This window comes from Acomys minous, assembly GCF_964271855.1.
Source record: "Acomys minous genome assembly, chromosome: 6".
In the NCBI taxonomy this organism is placed as follows: Eukaryota; Metazoa; Chordata; class Mammalia; order Rodentia; family Muridae; genus Acomys; species Acomys minous.
Genome location: NC_140487.1, coordinates 81,370,139 through 81,394,069, shown reverse-complemented (window position 1 = coordinate 81,394,069; position 23,931 = coordinate 81,370,139). Strand labels below are relative to the sequence as shown.

The following is a 23,931-nucleotide window of genomic DNA, read 5'->3' as shown; positions in this document are numbered from 1 at the left end:
GCTCGAAAGTGTCCAAGAACCCCCAGATGATTTACACAGGGAAGGCACATATCTTCATCTTCAGACAGCACAACTGCACAGAGTCCTTTCTCTGCTGGTCCCACTGCAACAAGCACCTTTGGTGTTCTTCTAGCTGGAAGTAGAGGTGGAGGTCAGTGACCACCTTCAAATGGTGCCTCTAAGCATATCTATGAATGCAATTTTCTACTTGCTTCTCCCTCACAGTCTCTGCTGAGTGGGCTCCATTCTTTCCCCCAGCCCATATATCCCAGAAATCCTGGTGCACATTCCTTAAGTCGAGCACTTGAAGCTTGCACCTTTTGTGAGGGGGAAAAACTGAAATTTCAAAATGTAACTCAGGAACCAACATGGAGGCAGCTTTTACTCCACCTTTATAATGTTTGTTCCAACATAGCCCCTCACGCCCGCCAGGCAAGGACGTTTTGTCAGGGCTAAAACTGGATACACGTATTACTTTTCTCTATTCAGCGTCTGTGGACTTGTCTCTTCCACATGTAAGAGAGACACTAGGGATACATATCTTCCACATCTAGTATCTGTAGGAGAGACAGGGAAAAGCTCCTCCTACTTGGGGTACATATACTCTGAGCTGTCCTCCATTCCTGACTGTCATTTATATCAGTTCTCAACTTGAGCAGTAGTTCCACAGACCTCCAATCCAAAGACATCAGAATACTCTGTCCAGTTTTACCCCATTCACCCTGACCTAACCTGTGTCTCACCACTAGCCCAGTGATTTCCCTTCTAGCCTCCTTGGGCCTTGCTTACCTGGGATGAGCCTTCTGCATGAGCAGAATGTCTGTGCCATCCAGCCCAAGTTGCAAGGTCTGTATAGATGCCACACAGGCTATCAAGAACCTATAATCCCAGCCCTTTTGAGTAAGAAACAGGATTCCACATCAGTCTAATCTTTATTGTATATTTAAGGCTCATCCAAGTTAGGAAAAACTAGTATAATATGTTTGTAAATGTCACAATCCCAGCACTTGGGAGGCAGATGCAGGTGGATTTCTGTGAGTTTGAGGCTAGCCAGGTCTACAAAGAGTGTTCAGGACAGCCAGGGCTTTGTGTAAAAGAGACAACATGCCTCCAAAAAGTAAAACAAAACAAAACAAAAGCCAACAAAAAAAAGAAAGAAAGGAAAAGAAAAAAGGTTTTTAAATGTCAGCCTGGCATGGGGGCACATACCTGTAATCCCAGCACTCTGGGAGGCACAGGAGATGGATATCTGTGAGTTTAGGCAAGCCTCATCTACAATATGAGTCCAAGGAGCCAGGGCAACCCAGAGATATCCCCCATCTTTTAGAGATTTATTTATTCATTCATTCATTCATTTATTAGTACAATATTCTCCTTGCATACGCTCCTATGTGCCAGAAGAGGGCACCAGATCTAATTATAGATGGAAATGAACTACACTCTGGTTTCTGGGAATTGACAGAGGTCTTTTGGAAGAACACTCAATGCTCTTAACAAGTGAATCACCTCTCTAGCCCTGAAATCCCTTCTTTTTTTTTTTTAAAGTCTTTCTGTGGTCATGCATGCCTTTAATTCCAGCACTCAGGAAGGAGAGACAGGTAAGTTTGAGACCAGCCTGGTCTACAAATGAGTCAAGAACAGCCAAAGCAACACAGAGCAATCCCTTCTATTAAAAACGAGACAAAACAAACAAAAACAAAAACCTAAAACAAGCAAACAACCCAAACAACAAAAACAAAACAAAGATTTTAAATATTTTAAATGACTTTATTGAAGTTCTTCCTTAGTGGGGTTTGTTCCTACTACACATGTGTTCTAACATTCAGCCACATTCCAGGTCATCTAATTCATTCTGTTAAATTATATGTAGAGATAAGGATTCTTCATGCATCCCACTTTACCCTGGAATGTGATCTTTTGTGCTCAGTACACGAACTGAGTTTCCAGGTGTGGCTGCTGTATGATACCTGGCTCCTAGTTTGCATATATCTCTACTTCTACATTTGTATATCTATATATCTATCTTAGACATTCATTGTCAAATAGACAAGGCTGAAGCAAACACATTGCTACTGCATTGGTTCCAAGATCAGCTGTGACTTGTGGCTTTGGTGTATGGAGACATCCCCAGCACTCCTTGTAGGCTAGAATTAAGAAAAAATTCAGTTCATATAACTTTCAGACCACATTCTATAAAATACAGTTTAAAAATTGCAAAGGGATTAAATTAGAAAGAAGATCCTAGCAAATTGCAGAATGAGCCTTGAAACCTGGCCAGATCTAGATGGATCTAGAGTTCAAGGTCAGCCTTGCTTAGTTAAGACTCTTTCTCTAAAAACTCAGGAGAACAAAGAAACTACCATATAAATTCCCATGTAAGGACCATTTCTCATTAAAATCAAATTATATCAAATATAAAATTTCAGAATTGGGAATGTAACTCTAGCTTGATAGAGATAAGGCTAGCCCAGCATGCAAGAAGCCTCGTTATGGAGGTGGATGACTTACCTGATATGAACACTGGTAACAGAGCTGTTTTTCTCAGTGGGGTTGTAAGACCCCCTCCCCTGTGCACCCGCCATAGCAAGCATAGCAGCAGCAACGCTATCTTGCAAGGCAAGACTAGAATAATAGGTTCCCGGGATAAGATAAGGCCTGGAGCCCAGAAAAAAAAAGATAAAAACATGCTGAGATAACAGAAACAGTTTGTCCTTGTCAAACAAGATATTTATGGTCGGCCACCTGGCCCAGAGAACGGGTAAACTCCCCTGTTCCTAGAGCCCATCTGATGACCGGGCCATAACCTCGCCTCATTTAAATTTACCAATCAGAGCCCTGTAACTATGCTTCTCGCTTCTGTACCCGCGCTTCCCGCTAAAATCCCTATAAAAGGCCCCCAAAAGACTCGCTCGGCGCGCCAGCCTCTCCAGAGACTGAGACGAGACGCCCGGGTACCCGACCCCCTGCAATAAAGCCTCTTGCATGTTGCAACCGAAACCTTGGTCTCGCTGGTTCTTGGTGGGGGTCTCCACGTTAAGACCACTGTGCTGGGGGTCTTACAGGGGTCACACTGCAACTCCAGGCTCAGAGTCTCTGGTGTTCTACTGGACCTCCTCTGAGCCTTTTGTGCACCTTCCCCTTTGCCCTTCCACATGTAGCCCCACCTCCCTCCCATAAGCCCCTGTCTGATTGGTCCAATGAGTCTCTACCCATTTAATATTATTAAAGATTGATTTTTTCCTATTGTTGGCTGATTGACTCAGACCTTCATATGTGAAATCAAGAACACTGAACTGGAAAGTCAAGATTCTGCTGGGTATGGTGGAACTGGGTTTTAATCTCAGCACTTGGGAAACAAAGGCAGCCATATCTCTGTGAGTGTAAGGATAGTGTGGTCTACAAAGTGAATTCCAAGGCACACAGGGATACATACAAAGTGACCCTGTCTGGAAAAACAAACAAATGAACAAACAAAACAAAACAAACACCAGGAACAAAAGTCAAGTTTCCATTGTCTGCTTGCTTGATCCATTTTGTATGTAAAAGTACATACACTAATTTATGTTTGGTATATTTTAGTGTGTGTGGTTTTAGTGTCTGTATGTGTATTTGTTGTAGTGTGGTTTTAGTGTGTGTGTGTACTTGGGTGAGCAATGAGTTTTATGATAGCCAATGTTTACATATGGAGATTTTTTCTCAACCCTACAAAAGCAAAAAAATAAAATAAAAAGAAAACTCAAAACAAACAAATCCACACACATATGTTGCAGATGTGAAAGTCTGAGTTGGGTGGTGGGTACCTGTAGTTCTAGCTATCATGAGGTTCTGTTGAGACAACATCTTTTCCAAGGAGTTCTAACCATCATGATCAAGATGGATATTTTCTCTCAAAGTGTGAAAATCAACAGCAAAGCATGAGATGAAAGTCGAACAAACAATAAAGGTTTATCAATACACCTCTATAATTCCATCACGTGATGCAATCATTTAATTTCCAGAAGCAAACTCAGAATCTCTGTTTTTCAGGCCAGCCTGATCCACACAGTGACAGTAAATTTCTTTAGCTATGCATAGGGTGCATGCCTTCAATCCGAGCCCTCTGGAGGCAGAGGCAGGTACATCTCTGTGAGGTCCTACCCAGGCTGGTCTAGATGGAGGTTTCCAGGATATCCAAAGCTATACAATGAGACCGTTGCATGATATTCTATCCTAATGTGATCCCTGAGGTGGTGAACTATAAAAACCAGCCATTGATCCTGTTTTGATCCCTGAGATTGTGAACTGTAAAAACATAATCTTTTCTTTGATGTAGTTGAGCCCTAACTCATACCTTTAATCTAAGACATATCAACTCTCTCTCTCTCTCTCTCTCTCTCTCTCTCTCTCTCTCTCTCTCTCTCTCTCTCCACCCTCCCTCCCTCCATCCATCCATCCATCCATCCCTTTCCCTCTCCCTCTCCCTCCCTCTCTCTGTTTTCTTTTTCAACAAAGCATTTATCTGTGTAGCTTTGGCTGTACTGGACTCGATTTGTAGACCAGGTGACCTCAAACTCATAAAAATCCTCCTACATGTGCAAACAGAATGCTGGGATTACAGGTGTGTGCCACTGATCCTGGCTTAACATTTTAAGATCTCTTCACTGTGTTTTTCATGCCAAACAAAAAACTATCTTTTTTTATTTAAGAAGACAACTTTAACCTTATATGTTAGTTTGAATTGAATGACCAAGCTGTCTGATGATCTTTCTTTTGGAAATCTCTCTTGTTCAAAGCTAATCTTTATCAATTTGATGGTATCCATGGCTTTTCTTCACCTGTGGAAACAAAGGCAAAGGCTCTTCCCAAAGTAACACACATCTTGTTTCCATTCTGGGGTCAACACATCTTTAAAATACACAGAATGATTTAATTCAGCAGTTTTTTCCTATTATCCAATGTCTCCTTGCAGATGGTGTTTCTTTTTCTTTAGCATTTAATTTTTTAAAGATTTATTTATTATTTATACAGTGTTCTTCCTGCATATAACACCTGCAGGCCACAAAAGGGCACCAGACCTCATGAAAGACAGTTGTGAGCCAAGTGGTTTCTGGGAATTGAACTCAGGACCTTTGGAAGAATAGTCAGTGCTCTTAACCCCTGAGCCATCGCTCCAGCCCTGGCATTTAAACAATTTTAATTTTAATAAAGCACTGTGCAGTAAATCTTTGGGGAGCTCCATTTCCCCTTTCTGTTTGAGGTAAGATTAGGTCTTTCTATAGCCACATATCCTGTATGACTGTGTGGTATACCTGTAATATACTTTATGTTGTAATATGTAAAATACTGCTTCATTTTACTAGTGCCATATGCTGGAGCATTTTCAGTCTTAATCTGTATATGTTTCACAATTATAAGCCTAAATTCTAATAAATATATAAATACAGAATCAGCCCTTTCAGGGCTTGAAGCAGTTGTCCGGTGAAATCTTGAATATATATCTCTAGTATGATGCACATATTTCAATTTTCCAAACTCTTCAAAATGAAACACATCCATTTGCCAAATTTATATTAAAGGTGTCTGTTAGGTCTTAGCCACACAAAACAAAACACATGTTTTCACAGTTCTCAAACTCAGGGATCACAATGAGATCAAAGAGAAGTTTTAGTAGTCTATACCCCCATAGACCACATTGAGATCAAATATCCTGCAATGCGAGACCCTGTGGGGTTGCAAGAAGGTGTTCACATTGGGGGAGCAGAGTCCATGTCAGAAGTAGTCCCTACTCCCCATATTGTGGGACCCACAGGAAGACTGTACTGCCTAGGCACTACAACTCAGCTGAGTGTCTAGGGACTGGCCATGCATTGTCCTTGTTGGTGTATCAGTCTCTGGAGCAACCCTTTCCTCCATTCTAATTTTAAAATGTATATTTTATTTATTGTAATTTATTCATATCACCTCCCAAATGTTATCCCCTCCCTCTTATCTTCACATTGCTACCTTCTATTCATCTTCTTATTCTCCTCCTCTAGACCTCTGGGAAGAGCCTATAATTAGGGCAGTCTGCATCCCTTTCCACTGGATGCCCACTAGGCTGTCTTGCCAAGGAGCAATGGCCAAGTTGTAGGCCCACCAGTGCATGTCAGAGGTTCAGTAGCATTCTCACCTTGCCCCATGTGGAAAATCCACAGTTCATTGGCTACATCTGAAAAAGAGGTCTTGGTTCTTTGCGTGCATTGTCCTTGATTGGAGCATTAGTTTGTGGAGCCCCTCCCTCTCCCATCACCCCATGGTGCCTCTATCCATAGGCTTTGGTGGTCTTCCTGTGGAGCTCCTGCTCCCTCTTGGACCTTCCATTCCCCAACTCATACTTATAACTCTCAGCACTCTGCCCAATGTCCAGCTTTGAGTCTCAGTAATTGTTCCTATCTCCCATTAGGTGGAGTCTCTCAGGACATCTATGTTGGGCTAAAATTCTCTTGTGAGTATATACCATGCATATCTTTTTGGGTCTGGGTTATCTAACTTAGGATGGTCATTTCTAGTTCCATCCATTTGCCGGCAAATTTCAAGATTTCCTTGTATTTAAAGTCTGAGTAGTATTCCATTGTGGAGATGTACCAGTTTCTTTGTCCACTCTTCAGCTGAGGGGCATACAGGTTGTTTCCAGATGCTGGATATTACGATTAGAGCTGTTGTGAACATAGATGAGTAAATGTCCTTATTGGATGGTGGAACACCTTTTGGATATATGCCAAGGAGTGGTATAGCTGAGTTTTGAGATAGAACCATTCCAAATTTTCTGAGAAAGTGACAGATTGATTTCCAAAGTGGATGTACAAGTGTCCACTCCCAACAGCAGCGGAAGAGTGTCCCCCTTTTTCCACATCCTCACTAGCGTGTGTTATCACTTGAGTTATTGATCTTCACCATTCAGATAGGCATAAAATGGAATCTTAAAGACATTTTGATTTACATTTCCCTGATGACTAGGGATGTTGAGCATTTCCTTAAGTATTCCTCTGTTGAGAATTATCTGTTTAGCTCAGTACCCCCTTTTTAGTTGGGTTATTTGGTTTGGTGGTGTTGAATTTCTTGGGTTCTTTATATCTTTTAGATATTAGCCCTTTGCCAGGTGTAGGGTTGGTAAAGATCTTTTCCCAATCTGTAGGCTGTTGCTTTGTTCTCTTGACAGTGTCTTTTGTTTAAAGAATCTTTTCAGTTTCATAAAGTCCCATTTAGTAATTGTTGACCTTAGAACATGAACTGTTGATGTTCTGTTCAGAAAGTTGTGTCCTGTGACAATGAGTTATAGGTTCTTTCCAACTTTTTCTTCTTAAAGATTTAATGTGTCTGATTTTATGTTGAGGTCTTTAAACTATGTGGACATTAGTTTTGTACAGGCTGGTAAATATGGATATATTTGCAATTTTTACATGTAGACATCCAGTTGGACCAGCACCATTTGTTAAAGATGCTGTATTTTATCCACGGTATGGTTTCGGTTTCTTTGCCAAAAATCAAATGACCATAGGCTTCTGGATTTATTTCTGGGTCTTTGATTTGATTCTATTGGTTAACTGGCCTATTTCTATGCCAGTACCATGCCATTTTTATTATTGATCCTCTATAGTATAACTTGAACTCAGGCATGGAGATTCTTCCAAAGAACTTTTATTGTGCAAGATTGTTTTATCAATTCTGTTTTTTTCATTTTTCCATATGACACTGAGAATTTATCTGTCCAGTTATATAAAATGTTCTGTTGGTGATCTGATAGGGATTGCCTTGAATGTGTAGATTGCTTTGGGTAGGATGGCCATTTTTACTATGTTGATTCTCTCAATCCATGACCATTTTCTGATACCTTTTTCAGTTTCCTTCTGTAGAAAGTCACAGTTTATTCTTATAAATCTTTCACTTGCTTGTTTAGAGTTACATCCAGATACTTTATATTATTTGAGGCTATTGTGAAGGGTGTGGCTTCTCTAATTTCTTTCTCAGCACATTTCTCATTACTATCCAGGAGGAATACTGACTTTTTGAGTTTATTTTGTATCCTGCCACTTTGCTGAAGTTATTTATCAGCTATAGGAGTTCCTTGATAGAATTTTGGGTCACTGATATTATATCATCATACCATCTGCAAACAGTGAAACTTTAATTTCCTCCTCTCCTATTCATATCCCCTTGATCTCCTTTAGCTGCCTTATTGCTCTAGTTAGGACTTCAAGTATTATATTGAAGAGAAATGAAGAGAGTAGACAGCCTTGTTGTGTCCCTGATTTAAGTGGAATTGATTTAAATTTCTCTCCATTTATTTTGTTGTGGGATATAGGCTTGTTTATTGCCTTTACTATGTTTAGGTATGTGGTGCTTTATATCCCTGATCTCTCTAAGACTTTTAACATGAAAGGGTATTGTATTTCTCAGTGGGTTTTTCAGCACCTAAAAGTTGATCATGTGGTTTTTTCCTTCAGTTTGTTTATACGGTTGATTAAATTGATGGATTTCCATGTTTTAACCATCTCTGTATACCTGGTATGAAGACTACTTGGTCAAGATGGATGAGAGTTTGGATGTGATATTGAATTCAGTTTGACAAAATGTTATGAGTATTTTTGTATCAATGTTCATAAGAGAAATTGGTCTGAAACTTTCTTTCTTTACTGGGTCTTTGTATGACTTAGGTATTAACATAAGGTAACTATGACTGCGTAGAATGAGTTTGGTAGTGATCTTTCTGTTTCTATTTTGAGGAATAATTTGAGGAGTATTGGTATTAGTTCTTTGAAAATCTGGTAGAATTCTGCACTGAATCTATTTGGCCCTAGGCTGTTTTTGGTTGAGAGACTTATGATGAATTCCTCTATTTCCTTCCGGGATATAGGACTATTTAATTTTTTTTTTGCCTGATCTTCATTGAACTTTGGAAAGTGGAATTTATGTAGGAAATTGTCCGTATACTTTAGATTTTCAAATTTTGTGGCATATAGGCTTTTGAACTAAGACATAATTATTCTTTGGACTTCATCAGTATCAGTTGTTATGTTTCCCTTTTCATTTCTGATTTTCTTAATTTGGGTAGTCACCATTTGCCATTTCTTTAATTTGGCTAAGAGTTTATCTATCTTGTTCATTTTATCAAAGAACCAGCTCTTGGCTTCATTGATCCTTTGAATTATTTTCTTTGTTTCTAATTTACTGATTTTAGGCCTGAGTTTGATTATTCCAAGCTATCTACTCCTCTTGAGTGTGTCTGCTTCTTTTTTCCTAGATTTTACAGGTGTCCCATTATGTTGCTTGTTATGCATTGTCTCCAGTTTATTTACAAAGGCACCTAGTGTTATGCACTTTCCTCTTAACACTGCTTTCATTGTGTCCCAAAAGTTTGGATATGCTGTTCCTTCATCTTCACTTAATCTAGGAAGTCTTTAATTTCTTTCTTCCTTTCATCCCTGACCCAGATGTCATTGAGTAGAGCATTGTTCAGTTTCCATGTGTTTATAGGCCTTTTGTTAGTTCTATTGTTGATGCTCAGCTTTAGGCTATTGTGGTCTGATAAGATGCAGGAGGTTATTTGAATGTTTTGCTATCTGTTAAGGCTTGTTTTGTGACCAATTGTATAGTCTATGTCGGAGAAGGTTTCATGTGGTGCAGAGAAGAAGGTATATTCTTTTCTGTTTGGGTAAAAAGTTCTGTAGATGTGTGTTAGGTCCATTTGTTTCATAATCTCTGTTATCTTGGTTATTCTCTATTTAATTTTTCTCTTGATGATTTGTCCGTTGGTGAGAGTGATGTGTTGAAGTCTCCCACTATTATTGTGTTGGGATCAATGAGTAATTTAAACTTTAAAAGTATTTATTTTACAAACTAGGTGCCCTAATATTTGGGGCATAGATATTCAGGATAGTAATGTCTCCTTGGTGAATTTTTCCTTGATTAGAACAAGTGTCCTTCTCGGTCTTTCTTGATTAATTTTAGTTAAAAGTCTACTTTATCAGATATTAGAATAGCTCCCCCCACTTGCTTCTTGAGTCCATTTGCTTGGAAAATCTTTTTCCGCCCTTTCTTCTCAGGTAATGTCTCTCTTTGTTGTCGAGATGTGTTTCTTGAATGCGGCTGATGGATCTGGTTTTTGTACCCATTTTCGTAGCCTGTGTCTTTTTCTGGGGAGTTGAGGCCATTGATGATGAGATATATTAGTGACCAATAGGTATTGGTTCCTTTTATTGTAAAATTAGTGATGACTGTGTGTGGCAGTCTCTGTTTCACTTTTGTTGATGTGAGATTATCTTGGGTGCGGTTGACCACATTGTAATGAAAATTTCCTTCTACTATCTTCTGTAGAACTGGGTTGGTATTTAGATATTGTTTCAATTTGGTTTTGCCATGGAATATCTTGTTTTCTCCATCTATGGTGATTGAAAATTTTGCTGGATATCATAGTCTGGGTTGGAATCTGTGATCTCTAAGTATCTGGATGACCTCAGCACAGGCACTTCTGGCTTTCATGGTCTCTGTTGAAAAGTCAGGCATAATTCTGATGGGTCTGCCTTTATATGTTACGTGGCATTTTTCCATTTCTGCTTTTAATGTATTTTCTTTGTTCTATAGGTGTAGTGTTTTGATTATTATGTGGCAGTATGAATTTATTTTAGGGTCTAGCCTGTTTAGTGTTCGGTAGGCCTTCGTATGTTCAAGGGTATCTCTTTCTTTGGGTTAGGGAAACTTTTTCTATGATTTTCTTGAAAACATTTTCAGTCTGTGGGACTTTGCATCCCCCTTTTCATCTACTCCTATAATACCAGGGTTATGCCTTCTCATGGTGTCGTTGATTTCTAGGATGCTTTGTGTCACAAACTTATCTTTTAATATTTCTTTGGGAGATATTTCAATTTCTTCTATTTTATCTTCAGCCTCTGAGATTCTCTTCTCCATATATTGGCTTCTGTTCGTTATATTTGTCTGTATGATTCCTGCTTTCTTCTTTAATTGTTCTATTTTGAGGTCTTTCTCAGTTTGAGATTCTATAATGGTGTCTTATTCCATTTTCCTGTCTTGAACCGTTTACCTCATCTCCTTTGCCAGTTTGATTGTGATTTCTTGTTTTTCCTGAATGGCCTCTTTTCCTTTGTTTGTATTTTCCTGAAATTCTTGGAAGGATCTATTCATTTCCTCTTTATAATTCTCAAATAACTGTGTGAGAATAGTTTTAAGATTATTTTCCTGAGATTCAGCTGCATTGGGGTATCTATTGATGTCTGGGCTTTCTGTTGGAGCCATGCTCTCTTTATTTTTTTTATTTGTCTTCTTACCCTTTCCTTTAGGCATCTGTTAAGAGCTTGGCATGTCTAAGCTGGCAGTCACAGGGGTGAGTACCTTTCAAAGGCAATTGCTTCATATACTGGATTTGCAGACACTGTCTTTCTGGATTATAGTAGTCCAAGCTCTGCCACCTAGAATCTGTGATTTCTTGGGGTTCCTCTGGCTCCTTGTTCTCCTCCGGAGAATCAGCCACAAGTTAGAACAGTGGCTTGTATGTCACAATGCTGTGTTGCTTCCACTGTGTTGATCCTTTGTTCCTCAGGGGGCCTACCCTGCTCCAGTACTCAAAAAAGTTCAGTATTTTGGAGATTGTGGTTCTCAACCTCAGGGAAGACCAGCTATGGTGGCAGTGGAGGCAGGAGTAGAGTGGGGGTGGGGTTTCTTTTTATTATCCATACTTGTTTTGTCTGAGGAGTCCCCAAGTCTGTGGCCCATTTGTGCCCCTGTTTTGCTGTTCTGAGCCACTGCAGTGGACCCCCTGTTCCCCAGGGTTTCCATGCTTTTTCCCATATTTGGAGGAGTGCAGGGTGTTCAAAGTTTGTGCCTTCCAACCTGGGAGTTGTCCAACTGCAATGAAGGGGCAGCTTGGAGTTCCTGGTTTGTTTCCTTCAGTCTGTTTCCCAGCCTTTGCTACTCTGCTTTCTACATAGAGTCCATACTGTGCCCTGACATTTTGTCCTGCCTACTAATGTCCACTTATAAGTGGGTATATACTATGCATGTCGTTCTGGGTCTTGATCACCTTGCTCAGGATGATCTTTTCTCGTTCAATCCAATTGCCTGCAATTTTCAAGATTTCCTTGTTTTTAATAGCTGTGTAGTATTCCATTGTGTAAGTGTACCACCATGTCTTTATTTCTTTTTTTGGTTGAAAGACATCTAGGTTGTTTCTAGATTCTGGCTATTGCAAATAAGGATGCTATGAACATAGTTTAGCAAAATCTTTGTTGTATGGTGGAACATCTTTTGGGTATATCCTGAGTAGTGGTATGGCTGGATCTTGAGGAAGCACTATTATCCATTTTCTGAGAAAGTGCCAGATTGAATTCCAAAGTGTTCGTACAAGTTTGCATACCCACCAGCAATGGAGGTGTGTTCCCTCTTCCCTACAGCCTCGCCAGCAGGTGCTGTCACTTGAGTTCTTGACCATAGCCATTCTAAAAGGTGTAAGATAGAATCTCAGAATCATTTTGATTTTCATTTCCATTATAACTAGGGAGGCTGAGCATTTCTTTCAGTGTTTCTTGGATAAATAGACATGCAGTGAGACCAGCACCATTCCTTGAAGAGGCTATCTTTTTTTCCATTGTGTGGTTTTGGCTTCTTTGTCAAAAATCAAGTGTCCATAGTTGTGTGAATATATGTCTGGGTTTTTGATTCAGTTCCTTTGGTCCACTTGTCTGTTCTATTTTTTATTTGATGGTTGCATCAATTTATTCCATTTTCTCTTCTATACCTGAGAATCTTTCCTCCATCCCTTGTATTCTCTTGGTGATGCTTACCTCTGCAGTTCTCTCTTTCCAGCCTTTTCTCAGTTTGTATCTTTATTGTTGTTTCCATTTTCATCTTCAGATCTTGAATACTTTCATTGATTTCCTTGACCTGATGTTTTTCATTTCCCTGAATTTCTTCCAGTTATTTCTTTATTATGCTCCTCTTTCATGGTTTCTCTAAAGGCCTCAATCTGTTTGGCTGTATTTTCCTATATTTGTTTATGGATTTTATCCATTTCTTTATAGACCATGGACAGAAGAGTTTCAGATGCACATTCTTCCAGAAAGCCAACTTTCTGAGCTCAGAATAAAAACAGTGTCTCCCTCCTGTGGTGGCAGACTATAATGACCTTGGGCCAAAAGTTATGAAAAAGCTGGGTCCTTTCCAAGAAACATTTCACAGCTGCCTTGAATCCAACCTGGAAGCTGGATCTGCATGATGTCTTGGGTAGCCTCCTGACATTTATATACCAGAGCTTTACAAACCAAGAGTCCTTGATTCGGGGAGGGAGTGCGTTGCCTGACTCTTCTTTTGTTTTAGCACTTGTGCTTGTCCCTTTTATCTTTAAACTTACTTTGAACTCTTGTTTGTAGATGGAAATTAAGAAGAGAGTGAATTGAAACTTAGTTTCTTGTCTACAGATGTCGTATTTTGGCTAAGAGTCCAGCTTGTGCCTCCTAAAGTCTGAGTCTCAGACCCCATTCAAAGGACCTAAAAGTGGAATGATAATCCCTGCAGGGGAGAGCATAAGAACCTGGCTCCCTTCTGCTTGAAAATCCATGAACACCCACATTCACCTCTGTTCAATTCTCAGCCCTCTGTGTGACTGGTTCATGGGAAGAGCCTTCTTCAATTGGCTTCTCCAGAGCTCAGCAGAGCTGAGGCTGTGGAAAAATGCAGCAAAGGAACTCTTTTCAACATTCTCCTCAGGTATCATCTTCATTAGGAAAGATTTGAAGTCATTTTCTCATACTTCAGTTTTGTTAGAGTTTCCAGGGCTCATTGCTTCAGGATAACTGTGTTCTGGAGATGCGATATTATTTTGGCTTTTGTTCTTTGTGTTTTTATGCTGGTCTTTAGCCATCTTGCTGTCTCTAGCATTGCATGGTAGTTTCTGCTCTCTTTCACTGGCTGTTAAGAGCTGCTCATAGGTTGAATGGCCACAGATTGAGATGCCTCACCTGCAGTAATCAGGGATCTCTTCAGGTAGATCAGTTGGGTGACCTAAGATCAGACCTGGGAACTTTTGGTGGACAAGGAGGATGACTTGAGATCAGATCTACTTGTGCTCCTCACTGTTGTATCTTATCTCAGCAGGGGAACTCTGACACTGGTGTTTTATATTCCACAGTTCCTTCCAAGACACAGAGTACAGATGCTGTGTACCCCAACAGGACTGAGGCTAGACTTTGGAGCCTGATCCATGCCTGTGGGAAGATGGGACCTTTCCTTGGTTTGGCCAGGGGATCTGAAGTCAGATCCACTTTTGTTCCAGGCTGTGGAGACTCCTCTGCACTAAAAGACCCAGACACTCATGTGTTATAGCTCACAACTCTATCTGAGACACAGAGCTCAGATGCTGTGTTACCCACTAGGTGTGTGACTAGCCTGACCTTCGAGGCCCTACCTGTGCCTGTGTGGACCCAGGAACTTTATGTGGATTGGACAAGTGACCATAGATCTGATCCCCTTGTGTTCTAGACTGTGAAGTGTTCTCTGGGCTATAAAATCCAGACACTGGCATTTGTAGTCTCCAGTTCCATCTAACAACCACGGTGTAGGTCGTTTTTGCATGAGAGTGAGTGGCTAGACTTTGGAAACTGCATACAAGGGACCCAGAGACTTTTCTGTGGATTAGTTGGGTGGCACAATGTCCGACCAACTTGTTCTCCACACCGTGTGGACCCCTCTTACCAAGAAATTACCAGCAATGGTGTTTTGTAGTTCTCAATTTGGTCCCTAGGTAGCTGTTCAGTCACTGCTGTCCTGTTGATCAGACATGGTATGTGTTAGGCACCACCATTTTGGATCTTGCTGTCATGGCCTTTAAAAAAACTAATTGTTATTGCATGCCTATATGTTCATGTGTACATTTTCCTAAATATAATCGGTCCAGTCTGTATAATGATACTTACATTGTAGTAGTATAACCTGCTTAAAGGTTGTTGCATAACTATAGCCCCTTGGTTGAGGCCTACTTTAGGTCTTAGGATAACTGTAGGTCGTCTGTTAACACCTACTTTCATTTTTAGCATAACAGGAGCCATTTTGACTTTAAGTCTCCATTTTTTCACAGGATGAAATTCACAGGACGTACCCACCCTATAGAAGGATAGTAATTTCTTATAATTCAGTACCTGTTGCTTAGAATGAAAGATCATAAATGTGTGTTTTACTTGAGTTAAACATAAATATATATTCTCTTAAAATTAAACCACAACACCCTATTATGTTACTTTTTCCCAGAAAGCTGGACCTGTCCTTCCACCCCCTGCCAAGAGCTCCCCTACCACAAATATTAGCTTAAAAGGCTTTATCTAGCTGCCTAGATACAAGGAACTTGAAACAAAAATGAAGTCTTCTTGCTTAGATTAACATAATATGCCTGGAGTAGAAAGGATTCTTTTTCTGCTTGGTTGTGGTTTTTCCCTTTAACAACTCACTATGAAAATGGATGTGGTGGAACATGCCTTTAATCCCAGTGCTCAGGGGGCAGAGATACGCAGATCTCTATGAATTTGAGGCCAGCCTGTTCTACAGGGTGAATCCAGGACAGCCAGGGCTCTTACCAAGAGAAACCCAGTCTCAAAAAACAAAAGCAAAAACAACAAAAAAAATGTCAGTGTCACAGTTTGACTGCCCAGTCCAGGCTGAGGCCTTGGAAAGTCAGTCTTTGTTCAGCATTCAATAAACTTCTATCAGTGCGGTGTTTGAGTGTTCACTGTGGGGCTAGTCCTGAACCCCAGTCATTGTCTGAATTAAAAATGGCCTTCATAGACTCATAGGCAATGGCATTGTTCAAGGAGTGGCCTTATTGAAGGAAATATTTAACTGAGTGTTGGCGGCTCACTGTCTCTTCCCAATGCTTGTAGAGCCACATGTAGAACTCTCAGCTTCTTCTCCAAAATCATGTCTGCCTGCATACCACCAAACTTTCTGCCTGAGGATAATGGACTAAAACTCTGAACTATAAGGCTTCCCCAATTAAAAGTTTTCTTTTATAAGAGTTGCTGTGGACCTGGTACCTCTCAATATCAACAAAACCCTAACTAAGAAATTCATGTTTTCAGAGTTGACAATCCAGCATAATCTATGATCACAAATGTGCTTAATCCTTTAATACCCAGCAGAATCCCTAACAACAATCTATAAACATTTGCTCTTATACATGCAGATTACCTGTAGCTTTTACCCTACATCAAGGAAACTTCTCCTTACAGCAGGCAGAAACCACTATAGAAAAACACAACCAGTAAATTATGCAAAACTGTGGGCTTCAGTGCCAATGGGTAAATCTATGAACATTCTCACACCTAAGGCTCAGGAAACATTGCTGAAGAGAGCTGTGGAAAGATGATTGTAAGATCTTGAGGATCAGTGAGTTTCTGGTGCTATTGCATCTCCTAGTAATCTGAGAAGCTATACCCATAAAGTCTGACAAACATGATTGGATGAACAGGAGCTGAAAAAGGATGACAAAAGTGAATGTGGGAAACTAAACAGAAGATTCCACCAGATTTGCACAAGAACCACAGCTGACTAAGAAAAGCTGGGAAGAGAAGAGGCTTTCCCCAGAAGAAAGCATACCAACTGCTGACCAGTGCTACACAATATTTTAAGTGCCCAACCCTATTTTAAATGTATTTATTTTCATTTATATGTCTAAACTGTTGAGCCTTCTTGCCATCCCCAAAGGTGCCATATTTTGAGGTAGAAAACACACATATGGCCAGGGTACTCGATAGGCTGGAAAGAGAGAATGCATTGGCCCTATGTGCTGGGTACCATCTGGACAGTGTGTGTTGAAAGTACAGAGCAAAGCTGGGAACTACTGATACAGGCTACAGGGATGAGGAAACAGAATCTTGACTTGAAGTTGGACCCAGCAGGGAAACAGAAGATGCAGGCAATGAGTCCCCTGACAGGGAATATCAGGCCTGAACTCACTCCATTGTCTTAACCAACACCTGAGAACATGGAGATTACAATTTCCAGGCATTCCCAAGGCGTGAAGGAATTGCTTTTAGTATTTCTATCTGTGTGCACATGAAATAATCAGGAAAGGGGTCAGACTGTCAGGGGATGGATATGGTATGCATTATACTTCTGTGAATGAATTGTGTTCTGGGGGCCACAATTACATAGTTGATGCTCTATGGTCACATTATGTCTTAGGGTAGCCCATCTCTGTGAGTTCTGATGGAACAGTAAGTTCTCTCAATTACTTTCCCCCTCCCCATATCTAGAATCTATTAATGATCAGGGTCTTATGTAGCAATGCCACTGTACTCATGACCACATCACTACCCAGGAATGCTTCTGTCCACAGGGTGATTTTTAAGAGCTCTTTGCAATTTGTAGATTGTACAGAGTTAGCAGGAATCAAAATGATGTGAGAACATTGCAATTTTTAAAATAAAGAACTATGAAAATAGAGAGTAATTAAAATTATTTTATTGCTACATGATACAGTGACAAAGACAGCTCACAACTGAATAGTTAACAACCAGGTTTCAGCTCAGTCAATTCTCTAGGGAAGGACTTTTGCTAGAGCATTCTTAAAAGTGTGCACAGCACCTTCTATGTGAAATATAAAAACCCTGCCATTCTCTAAACCAGTCTTCACAGGGTAGCAGTTCTGAACTGTTCAGTTCAGTTTGACAATTCTGTTCCCATGACCCACAACATTGTCAAGCAGTGGAAGGTAATGAGGAGAAGCAATGCCATAAATGACTTCAGTGCATTTTGATACCAACATGTCTTAGACCATAATTTCCCTGGTCATTCTTCATGAGGTCACAGGATGACCTGACTGTAAAGGTAACACTAAGGTCAGTGACTGAGTAGCACACCAGAGGAGAGAGTTCAGGTTCATAGACTAACCATGTATTTACAGCACAGTGAAGTCATTGGTGAACCTGTCCTATTAGAGGTACATTTAGAAATGCAGAATTATCTTTCTGAATCCACAGGACACCTGTCCCCATTGTTCCACTGCACTTCATATCATGACAGCTTCTGTGTACTGAGTGTGTCAAACACCATTTTGGTTCCAATGCACTAAACTGTGTCTTAAGCCACATATTCTGCAACTCCTTGATGAATGCTTTTCCACTTGACTTCGACATCTCAGCATTCAGAAACCAGACTCTCCTGCTTACTGCCAACATTGACATAGTTTGGTCTTCAAGTCATAGACACAGCGCTGACAAATTTCAAGGCACATGACTGTAGCAAAGCTGATTGTCTTCAGCTGCCTTTTGACCACAATAATTTCCAGTAGCTTAGGACACAACTGGGAAATTTTGTTCACGAAGATATAATGCAGCTGATCATAGCACTCTAGAGGGGCAGGGTAGAGCTCTACAGTCAGCTTGTTTAGATTGGCCATGCAGTGCAGAAAGTCTTTCAGTGAAGCCATGGAGAAGTTATTGTCATAGAAATTGACCCTGGTGAGCTGGGAGCACTGGGTCAGGGCTGGCAGCAGGACTCTGAGGGGAGAATCCTCCAGGTTGCAGTGCTGTAACTCCAGGGTCTTCAAAGTATCTGCTAAGTTCTTTAGGAGAAGTTGGAGACTTGTGGTATGTGATGTGGATAACACTATATCACTGAGATTCAGATGTTTCAGTTGATGGAGGCTCTGACAAGCTGACAAGTGTTTCAAGACTGACTGTGAGAGATAGCAGTGAGTGATAGGCAAGGATTCCAATGTGGTCTTCTGGTATCTAGTGAAAGATCAAGAAATTAGTACTGGCTCATGTTGTTGGAGGATATTACTAAGGTTGACACTGAATGGGGGAAGCACATATGCAAAGCCTATCTACATTTACACTGACTGTCATCACTAAGGTACTGACAGAAGGTTTCTGCTCATATCACTATCTCCTGAGGCATAGCACTATCACATGGGATGGTCTCAGAACACAGGTATGCAACCACCTATGTTCACTCTGTCAGACAGAAGACTAGAGCTTTCCACATCATGCTAAGAGACCATAACCAGAAAGGATTATCACAGAAAGGTTCTGACAACCTTATGGCACATGTCTAACAGTGTTCATCCTTGTCTTTGCTATCTAGGACAACCTGTATCCCTGATTTCAGTTCTCCACCTTAAAACAGATGAAACTGCACCTCAAAGTCACCAGTTCCCAGCTACTAAGTCCCACCCTGTATTCAAATCATCTTTCTTTAAAGTGATGCTGAGAGGCATCAAAAAAAGAATGAATGGGTTTCTGTTCACAGATATCTGTGTACAGAACTCGAGTAGGTTTCACAGCTGTGGGCCTTATCCAGATTAGGGCTCTAGCCTATTCCCTTCTCCCTTCTTAGACAGAATCCCAAAGCAGAACACCTAAAGTTCATTCACTGCATCTATCCCACCTGTGGAGTTGACATAACTGCAATGAAGCTTTCTACGCATTTCCTACCCCAGCTCAAACTCTGCTAAATAAGTGGGAACTGAGCCAATGACTTCAGTTAAGAAGGAAACAATGCACACTGAGATACTTTCATGACTCACAAGCTATAGAATCCACTGTGGCTGCCACTACACAGGTGCACACTTATGCTCAAGATAGAGGGAAAATTTTGCTGATGGAAGGGCTCACCATCATTCCTTACCTGCAAAACTGTTTCACATGGTCAGTGGAAATGGAGATCCCATTCATGGAGAGATGCTGGAGACAGTTCAATTTGGAGAACTGAGCAACGAACTTGGAGGCACAATTCTTCTCTATGCCTGCCAACGCATTTACAACCGTGTCCGAGTTCAAGTAGATGTGACTTAGATGGAATTTGCAGAGATTTCTCATCTGGCCAAGTCAAAGTGCAAAGTAATTCAGGAAGGCCAGGACCTGTTTTGTAAATAGTTCCAGTTCCTCTATGTAGTGTGGCTTGAAATGTCCAAGACATCCCTGATGATTTCCACAGGAAAGGCACATATCTTCACTTTCAGACAGCATAGATGCACAGAGCCCTTTCTCTGCTTGGCCCACTGCAATAAGCACCTTTGGTGTTCTTTCAGTTGGAAGTAGAGGCTGAGGTCAGTGACCACCTTCAAATGTCGCCTCCGGGTATATCTATGAATGCGATTTGCTACTTGCTTCTCCCTCACAGTATCTGCTGAGCAGGATCCATCCTCTCCTCCAGCCAATACATCCCAGAAATCCTGGTGTACATTCCATAAGTCAAGCACTTGAAGCTTGTACTTTCTGTCAGGGCATAAGAAAAAGTTGCACAATGTAAACAAGGACAATCATGGAGGCAGTTTGTACCCCACTTTTCTAATGTCAATTCCAATGTAGTACCCCTCACAGGCAAGGACTCTTTGCATGAGCTGTCTGGAGGCATGTCCTGCATGCCTCCATTCAGTGTCTGTGGACTTGTCTCTTACACATGGAAGGTTCTGGACTTGTCCCTTCCACATCTAATGTCCGTAGAAGAGACAGGCAAAAGCTCCTCCTATAGGGCTACATCTGCCCTGAGATGTCCTCCATTCCTGACTGTCATTTATAACAGCTCTCAACTTGAGTAGTAGTTCCACGGACCTCTAAGGGAAGGACATCACAATCCTCTGTCCAGTTTGACCTCAGTCCTCTTGACCTCACGTGTGTCTTACCTCGAGCCCAGTGATTTTCCTTCTAGCCTCCTTCAGCCTTGCTTACCTGGGATGAGCCTTCTGCATCAACAGAATATCTATGCCATCCAGCACATCTCACAAGGTCTCCACTTCAGTGGTCTTTCTCAGTATCCACAGGAAGGCAGGGAAAAGGACAGGCTGCCACCATTGACTTCAATGTCTTTGTGTGTCTGCCATCGAATACCTGCTTGAACAGTAGAGGGAAGAGCTCAATGGGCAAGTTCTACAGAGCAGAGATGGCCAAGGCATCATTACTCAGGAGCTGGTGCATGGCCAGCTGCACAAGTGTGGGAGGGTTGTACATGCTCATCCTGATGGATAGATATTCTGACAGAGAGACCTATTGAAGCACTGAGGAGACATAGTTTCAGACTAAGTTCTGGAAATTCCTCTTTGTCAATATCACAGAAACCAGAGTGCTGGACTCCATCTAGATGTCAGATTGCAGAAATTACAAATCAGGTGATCTCAAAGCAAGACATTCATCACCCTCATCATCTAGGTTCTCTTATAAGCCACCACAGGGACACAAAATGCCCAAGGTCCTACTAGGTACCCAGCCCTGCTACTCTGGATCTCATGCCTAGTCTGAATGGTTATCAGAAACATACACTTTTACCAGACTCTTGTTGATAAAGGAAAAGATACTCAACAACTTTCCAGGCCCTCAAGAATGCACACTGTAACATGGCAAGTCAATCACACACTTATCATGCTTTGTCCTTTCAGTAGATCCATCCTGATAAGGACCAAGAGAATATGTGAGACACCTGTCAGCATGCACCACTGTCTGTGCCCTTGGAGCCCAGTGAAGGGGCACTGGGCTACATTTTATTAATTTCAGGAATGCTCTAAAAGCTCCACAAATTCATAGACACCTGGCTACACACTTAGACGATAGCTGAAATGCAAATGTCACGGAGACATGCAACTTGCTCAAAAGCATCAGAAAACCCTGCTATGATATGAGAGCACTTGCAAAAAGTGAGTCTTAGATGAGAATCCAAGGGTTCAGAAGGTACAAGGAAGAGAATTCCCCATATTGATGTGGTCGAGGGAAAAAAGAAGTGAGAAAACACTTCATCAATATTCTTAAGTTTTTGTTTACACTTTAACACATGGTATTACCTGCAAAGAAGTCTGGAGTAGAATTACCTATGCTTCCAAACATGAATGGATCTCATTAGAAAACCAATGCTTGTGGCAATTCAACATGTTCCTGCCTGTGAAGAGGAGACTTGGGAGTGTCTTTTCCCACCGAAAAGATGGGCAAGTGCAGGTGCTTTACAACACTGCATAGATGCCACACAGAATAGCAAGAACCTAAAATTCCAGGTTGTTGGAGCAAGGCAAAGGAAGATTCTAGGTTAGTCTAATCAATATGGTTTATTTCAGGTTAGGGATATGAGTAAAATAATATTTTAAATGTCAGCCTGGTTTGTTGCTGCACACCTGTGATCCCAGCAACCTGGGATGCAGAGAATGTAGACGTCTGTGAGTTCAGGGCAGCCTGATCTAAAAAACCAGTCCAGATTAGCAAAGACAACACAGAGGAATCCCTTTACTATAACTTATAATGTACAAGCATGTGTGCCTAAATACCAGAAGAGGGCACCAGACCACATTATAGATGGTTATGAGTCATCATGTGTTTCATGGGAATTGAACTCAGGACCTTTCTAAGAACAGCCAATGCTCCTAACCTGGGACCCATTGCTCTATTTCTAAAATTCTTTCTCTTAAAACCCAAAACAATGACTGGAGAGTAGCCTCATGGATTAGAACTCTAGCCACCATGGGTTTTAAAGTTCCTCCAGGACAGCCAAGACAACAGAGAAATCCCTTCTCTATCAACAACCAATCACACACACACACACACACACACACACACCACCACCACCACCACCACCACCACCACCACCAACACCACCAACACCATTCCCCTCATAAAGATTTTCAAATGTCTTCATTGAATTTCTTCCTTAGAGATGTTTGTTCCCAATGCACATGCCTTCTGTCATTCAGTCACATTCCCAGGTCATTTATTTTACTGTTTGTTTAGTTATATGTAGAGTTAAATCTTCCCATGCAGCCCAGTTTACCCTAGATTGTGATCTTCTTTTGCTCAGCACATTAATTTCAGTTTCAAGCTGTGGCTGCTGTGAGATAATTGGATCCTATATTGCGCGCGTGCACATGCGCGCACACACACACACAGAATCACACAAACACGTCTCAGATGGGAGTAATAAAATAGACAGTCTTAAGCAACCCCATTCCTAGCACCGATTCCCAGAAGGCTGGACCTGGGGCTTCTGTAGATGAAGCCATCTCTAGCACTCTATTAGGATACATTTAAGAGAAAAATTCAGTTCATATACCTGTAAAACCATAATCTGTGAAACATACTGTAAGGTAGTGCAAAGGGATTAAATTAGAATGAAGATCCTAGCTCATATTTTATTGTGAGCCTAGAACTCTGAACAGAGCCAGAGGTTCTAGAGTTCAAGCTCATCCTTGCTTAGTTTAGACCCAGTCTCTTATATCTCATGAAAACAAAGAAACAAACATGAACATTCTCAGGCCATGACCAGTTCACATTAAAACCAAATTATACACATATTAAAAATTATAAATTGGGCTGAGCATGGTGGCACACGTCTTTATTCCTGGCACTGAGGAGGCAGTCAGGTGGATCACTGTGAGTTCAATGCTAACCTGATCTATACAGCGAGTCCAGGACAGCCAAGGCTAACACAGAGAGACCCTGTATTGAAAAACAAAATAAGCAAAGCAACAAAATTTCAAAATTGGAAATGGACTGTTCTGTTGTGGTGATAAGGCTAGCCCAGCATTCTAGAAGCCTCCTGATGGAGGTAGTACTTACCTGGTAAGAACACTGTTGACAAGGTTACTGTTTTCAGCAGGAACATGCAGCAACTACAAGCTCAGGGAATTTGATGTTCTACTAAATCTCCCCTGAGCCTTTTATACACCTTCCACCTTGTCCCTCCTTGGGTAGCCCGCCTCTCAATGGAAACTCCTATCTGATTGTTCCAATGAGTCTCCACCCACCCAATTCTACTGAACTTGGAATTGTCCTTCAGTAGGAAGACTGAAATAAAAACCACTAATCTAGAAATTCAAGATTCTGATGGGTATGGTAGTGGCACACAGTTATGGTACCAGCACTTGGAAAGCAGAGGCCAGCAACTCTGATAACTCAAGGCCAGCCAGCTCTGGAAAGCAACTCCCAAGACAGCCAG

The 23,931-nt window shown here is 41.1% G+C and overlaps 1 pseudogene across 1 annotated transcript; it reads right to left on the bottom strand.

Annotated features, from left to right (window-relative positions):
- Window positions 1-31: 31 nt before the first annotated feature.
- Window positions 32-23,615, bottom strand: LOC311599678 (PRAME family member 12-like; annotated as a pseudogene). Its single transcript has 7 exons — window positions 23,553-23,615; window positions 20,691-20,849; window positions 20,034-20,237; window positions 19,648-19,809; window positions 18,186-18,749; window positions 224-317; window positions 32-133 (listed from the first exon to the last, which is right to left on the bottom strand). The product of its transcript is annotated as a PRAME family member 12-like (transcript).
- Between the last annotated feature and the right edge of the window lie 316 nt (window positions 23,616-23,931).